Below are 6,952 nucleotides of genomic sequence, written 5' to 3'. Positions count from 1 at the left end.
AACTGAATGATGGGAATTTAATTTTTGAGGTTCATTTAAAAATAAAGATACAAAAACAACCTGAACAACAACAACAACAAAATTTATAATAAAAGTGAATTCACATTTGTGCAGATACTTACAAAGATTACGCACTTTTTTGTATGGTTGTGTTTAGGTACTTGTTAAACTTTTGTATACCAGTGTACACAGTACCAACAGACACGTTGTATGGGCCGGAGCAGAATGAAGCTTATTTTTGTTAAATAGAGTTGACACTTTATAAGACTTTTCTTTTAGCCATTAAACTGATCACTGAAAGATCAAATAAAAATTTCAATATCTACAAATGAAATTTCATTAATTTTAGTTTAAATACTTTTCGATATTCATATTTACTATTTTTTGAGCCTCTTTTCTTTAAAAAAATTGTCATTAATAATTAAATTTTGACGCTCTGTAACTTTTGTCTTTAGCGTTTGTAGACAAAGGATTGATTTTTAGAGTGTTCAGAGTGGTATACAGGGCGTATGCGGAACTTTGTTGATGTTTTTTTTGTTTTATTTTATTTGTGATTCTATGAAGGAAAGATTCGAATCACCTTTTTTTAAATAAAAAGGAAATATTTTTTTTTTAATGAACCCAGTTGTCGAAGCGACTAAATGACAAGCGACTATAGCATTTTCGGACGTCAATAATCACTAAGCTTTCCGTCTGTGTGAGACGATCAATTAATCTTAATTCAGTTGAAGAATTTCCAATTAGACTATATCTCCTCATATTTGCAAGATAGACGTTAGAGTATTAAATTTCGTAATGAGTGTTCAAATTCATTTGTTGTGAATTCTGGTGTCCCCCAGGGTAGTCACATTGGTCCTATTCTATTTTTTTTTTTTAACTTCCCATAGGAAGTTATTGTAATGGGTCCGATTTGTCAAATTGAAAATTTTGATATTTCTCGACATTTCAGGTCCCTAGAGTCGAAATAAAAGATTTTTAGAAAGATGCCTGTGCGTGCGTGTGTACGTACGTTTGTACGTCCGTACGTCTGTACGTTCGTGACGTTTTTTTCGTCGTCCATAGCTCAAGAACCAGAAGAGATATCGACTTCAAATAAATTTTGTTATACAGATAATAAGGCAGAAAGATGCAGAAAGGGCTCTCAACAAAATTGCGTGGGTGGTTTTTTTACCATAGCAGTTTGAAAAAAAGGTGAACATTTTTGTCAACCCTAAATATCTTACGAACCAAAAACGCTAGAGACTTGAATTAAATTTTATATAATATATTGTAACGTGATACCAAACAGGTATATTTTTTTTTTTAAATCAATATAACGGTTTTTTTTATAAATCAATAAAACTGAAAAAAAATTTGTCACCTGCAATATTTTACGACCGAAATATGATTTCATCTCTAAAACAGTTTTGTGCTACGAAGAATAATGTTTTTGACATATGATACAATTTTGAGCAAAATAGAATTGACAGTTTTTTTTTTATAAAAAATAAAAATCTAAAAAAAACGTTACTCAAAGTTCGTAAAAATTGAATATCGATTCAAATATCTTTTCAAAAAGTTATAATTTTGGATTCAAGCTTATTTTATCTTATAAGAAATATTGTTTTCAATATTTAGTAAAATTTTGAGAAAAATCGAATTGACAGTTTTTTTACAAAAAATAAAAACCTAAAAAAAATGTATAAAAGTTGGTAAAAATTGATTTTCGACTCAAATATCTCTTCAAAAATTTTAAATATTGTCTTCAAACTAATTTTATCTTTTAAGAAATATTGTTTTCAACATTTGGTAAAATTTTTTAAAAGTTCGAATTGAAAGTTTTTTTACAAAAAATAAAACTCTAAAAAGAAAACAATACTAAAACTTGGTAAAAATTTACTTTCGGCTTAAATAGCTTTTCAAAAATTAAAAATATTGGCTTCAAACTTATTTTATTTCACAGAAAATATTGTTTTCAATAATAAGTTATTTCATAAAAAAATAAAATCTACTAAAAATAGTACGCACATTTTTAAGCAAGACAAATCGACAGAGGGGATGGTAAGTTATATGTGTGGGTCGCATCCCAGCCTCTTTTTATAAATGACTTAGTTTCGATCATTCAAAATTCGTCTGTCTTAATATACATATGTATGCTGATGACATTAAAATTTAAAAAAAAAAAAAAAGAGGCTGGGATGCGACCCACACTGATAACTTCCCATCCCGTCTGCCGATTTGTCTTGCTTAAAAGTTTGTCTATATGTACTAGTATCGATTTTACCAAATTTGAGTACTATTTTTTATAGATTTTATTTTTTATGAAAAAACGGACTGTTGGGTTTTTATATAAAAATCAATGAATATTGAAAACAATATTTTCTGTAAAATAAAATAAGTTTGAAGCCAATATTTTGAATTTTTGAAAAGCGATTTGAGTCGAAAGTAAATGTTTACCAAGTTTTAGTATTGTTTTTTTTTTTAAGAGTTTTATTTTTTGTAAAAAAACCGTCAATTCGATTTTCTTCAAAATTCTATCGAATGTTGAAAAAAATATTTTCTATAAGATTAAATTAGTTTAAAGCCAATATTGTATAGATTTGAAAAGATATTTAAGTCGAAAATCAATTTTTACCAACTTTTGTTAAATTTTTTTTAGGTATTTAATTTTTTGTACAAAAAATATCAATTCGATTTTTTTCAAAATTTTACTTAATGTTAACAACAATATTTTTTGAAAGATAAAAGTAGTTAAAAGCTAATATCTACAATTTTTGAAAAGATATTTGAGTCGAAATTCAATTTTTACCAACTTTTATAAATTTTTTTTAAGGTTTTTATTTTTTGTAGAAATACTGTCAATTCGATTTTTCTCAACATCTTTCAGAATGCTTAAAACAATATTTCTTATAAGATAAAATAAGCTTGAAGCCTAAATTTCAAGTTTTTGAAAAGATATTTGAATCCATATTCAATTTTTACCAACTTTTGTTAATTTTTGTTCGGTTTTTAATTTTTTATAAAAAAAACTGTCAATTCGATTTTGTTAAAAATTTTACTGAATGTTGACAACAATATTTTTTGAAAGATAAAAGTAAATTAAAGCCAATATCTCAAAGTTTTGAAAATATATTTGAGTCGTAAATCAATTTTTACCAACTTTTATTAATTTTTTTTTTTTAGGTTTTTATTTTTTATAAAAAAATTGTCAATTCGATTTTTCTCAAAATTTTATTGAATGTTGAAAACAATATTTCTTATAAGATAAAATAAGCTTGAAGCCTAAATTTCAAGTTTTTGAAAAGATATTTGAATCGATATTTAATTTTTACGAATTTTGAGTAAAGTTTTTTTTTAGATTTTTATTTTTTATAAAAAAAACTGTCAATTCGATTTTTCTCAAAATTGTATCAGATTTTTAAAACATTTTTCTTCGTTGCTCAAAATTGTTTTGGAGATGAAATCATATGTTAGTCGTTAAATTTAGGAGGTGACAAATTTTTTGTTTCAGTTTTTTTGATTTAGAAAAAAAACCGTTAGATAGATTTTTTTCAAAAAATATATTTCTTTGAGATCACGTTACAGTCTATTATATAAAATTTAATTCAAGTCTCTAGCGTTTTTGGTTCGTAAGATATTAAGGGTTAACCAAAATTTTCACCTTTTTTTTAAACTGCTATGATAAAAAAACCACCCACGCAATTTTCTTGAGAGCCCTTTCTGCATCTTTCTGCCTTATTATCTGTATAACAAAAATTATTTGAAGTCGATATCTCTTCTGGTTCTTGAGCTATGGACGACGAAAAAAACGTCGCGAACGTACGGACGTACGGACGTACGGACGTACGAACGTACGTACACACGCACGCACAGACATCTTTCTAAAAATCTTTTATTTCGACTCTAGGGACCTTGAAACGTCGAGAAATGCCAAAATTTTCAATTTGACAAATCGGACCCATTACAATAACTTCCTATGGGAAGTTAATAACACTACGCCTGGCTGTCTTCTCTTGCAAGAAGACTTAATATTATTCAGGAAATGTTGCAATAGTAATCGTATTGTTTTAAATGTTGACAAATGTAAAACCATGAGTTTTACACGCAAAAACGTTCCGATCGTTTTTAGTTACATGTTTGATTATTGTCCTTTAAGTAGAGTATACGTATTTTCTGACTTAGGTGTCATCTTAGAAGACAGATTTTTTTTTGGAAAAAACGCCAGAAAATTCTTCATACAAAATTCTGGCTTTTTTTCCTAGGAAAAAATCCCAAATTTTTCTGGCAAAATTTCGGAATTTCAGGCATTTTTTCCTAAAAATTTTCTGGCGTTTTTTCCATTTACAGAAATGGAAAAAGGCAACAAAAAAATAATTGGAAAAAAGTTTTTTCCTTTTCATGTTTAGGAAAAGGGAATTTTGTAAGAATTATTGTTTAGTTGCGAAGCCGATGTAATATTATGTATTATACTTCAGGTCCTTCCACCAAACGTTGTGTTGTTGCCGTGTAGACATATGAAAATATGCTCGGAGTGCAACTTAAAGTTGCAAGCTCAAGCAGTTGCAGATTCAAACGAAAATTACAAATGTCCATGCTGCCGGGAAATCGTAGCGGACACTTCGCAAGTTTACATTTAGTAAAAATATTTTGTTCTTTTCTATTTTGTTAAATAAATTGTTACAAATAAAAAAATTATTGAAAACTTTAGTAATTTTTTGCTTGGCAGCCACGCCGGCCCGCGCCGCGTACGCAACGCCACGGCCAAGCGCACCAAGCCGCGCCTGCGACCCCCCCCCCCCCCCGCGGGTGCATGTAAGGGCCTGTTTTTTCCTGTTGTGATAAAATGTCTACAATATTGACCAAGTAGCGACTTTTAAAATGCAAAACATTTTCTGGCTTTTTTTCCATTTTGGTTTTTGGTTTTTTTTCCATTTCTGTCTGGCACAATTTCTAATGTTTCTGGCTTATTTTCCACAAAGAATTCTGCTTCTTTTTCCAATTTGAAGCAGAAAAGATTTTCTTGTGTTTTTTCCAAAAAAAATTCTGGCGTAATTTCTTCTGGTGTAATTTCCGGGAGCCGTCTTAGATCCTAAACTAACATTCAATGAACATATTAACTTCATAGTTAAAAAAGCAAATAGAGTTCTGGGTTTTATTAAGAGATTTGGTCGTGATTTCCGTGATCCATATATTTTAAAATTACTTTTTGTTTCACTTGTAAGACCAGTCCTGGAATATGCTTGCAGCAATATGGTCACCTTACTACGGCGGCGTACACGTCACAAGACTCAAAGCCATTCAGAAACGATTTTTGCGTTTTTGTCTACGATCGCTTCCGTAGTTTCATGATATTCAAACATTACCGCCTTATGTTTTATTGTTGGAATAAAAAACGGACCAATTTCATCACCATCATTTCTTGGTAGTTTAAACTTTAGTTTTAGTCGTTCAAGTATAAGACCCCAGAAACCATTGAATACTAATTTTAACAGATCAAACTATATGGTGTACATAGCCCCTTAAATCATTCAATTGAAATCTATAATAAATGTCACTCTTGTATTAATTCACCAAATGATAATATTAAAAATTTTAAATTGCAAATTAATATTTTTCAACAGTCAAGTTTAAGTTTTGGATTTTAAGTGTATATTTTATTAATAAGAATTATTAACCTTTGTATTTAACAAATTATAATAATAAATAAATAAAATTAGAATACAAATAATGGTTTGCCACGATGAAGTTTTTGAGATATTCACCAAAATATTGTGTAAATCGAAGCACCTAACTAACTCTCTAACTTTTGGAACTTAAAAATGGATAATTTGTTGCATAATATTAATATTAAATACGACAAAATTATGTTTTTTTTTCTGGTGCAGAAATGAAACAATAAGTTTTTAAAGGATTGAGAAGTTCTGAATTCTTTAAAATTGTCTATCACATCAAGTTTTTAAAATAATATGTCCATTTAAAAATACTAATCAAAATTTAAGGCTAAATTAAAACACCGCAAATCCCTTAACAATAAATATGAACTCGTCTGATGCTTTTGCAAAGTACAGATCTCTAACTTCTTGATACAGTTTAAATAATTTTAGTAACTGACTTGGTTTTCGCAAATGACTTATGGGTCAGACTTTAAAACTACGAGCTCGTAGTAAAGTTTAAAATTAAGTTTTATACCGTTTTGTGTTTTCAGTTAGGAACCGTTTTAGCATAAATGGTTCAGAGTTCTTTTGAGGTTAATGCATTGCAGGTATGAAGGCTTCAAAGTAATAAAGATTTTTCTGATAGTAGTGCACATTGGTCCTGTTATTGGAAGGTTAACTCGCCAAATAATTTTATTGCAAATCTGTGCCTTCTATTTACAAAGTTAAAAATGTTCCCCAATAGCTTAAGTCCTCAAGAACCAACTTCAGATAAGTGGCATAGAGTATGTGAAACAATAAAACTGAAAACAAGATAACAATGGACAGGTTCAGGCGACATCGACATTAGGGACTTTAAAGTAAGGCAAGTTTCTAGTATCTGATTGGACAGCTGCCAAAAAATTACCTTCCAATTAGGGCAACTTTAATGGAAAGTTGACTGGAACGTAAGTCAAGAAAAATCTCTCTTTACTATCAAGTCAAGTCTACTTCTGTCATAATTACATTTAATCATGTTTTTTCATTCAACTGAAAGCTGAACTTTATTACTTTATGATTTTTTTATTTTCTTCACAACTCCATTTAATATTTATTGAAAAGGGTTCCTTGCCAATTTGACAAAGAAATAAGTAATATTGCATTACAATACAAAATACAAATCGTGATGAACTTGTTGCTTGCCTGAGGAGTGTTTTGTAGACAATAATTTTTTTTGTAGTTTTTGCACTATGAACAAAGAAGAGATTTTTGAGTTGAGTTCTGAATTTGACATTAATGACACTTGGAAACCTAACTAGTTGCCTTTGTCAAAATTTACG

The sequence above is a fragment of the Eupeodes corollae genome, chromosome 3, assembly GCF_945859685.1.
Source record: "Eupeodes corollae chromosome 3, idEupCoro1.1, whole genome shotgun sequence".
Classification (NCBI taxonomy): Eukaryota; Metazoa; Arthropoda; class Insecta; order Diptera; family Syrphidae; genus Eupeodes; species Eupeodes corollae.
Note: the sequence above shows the minus strand (reverse complement) of the source record.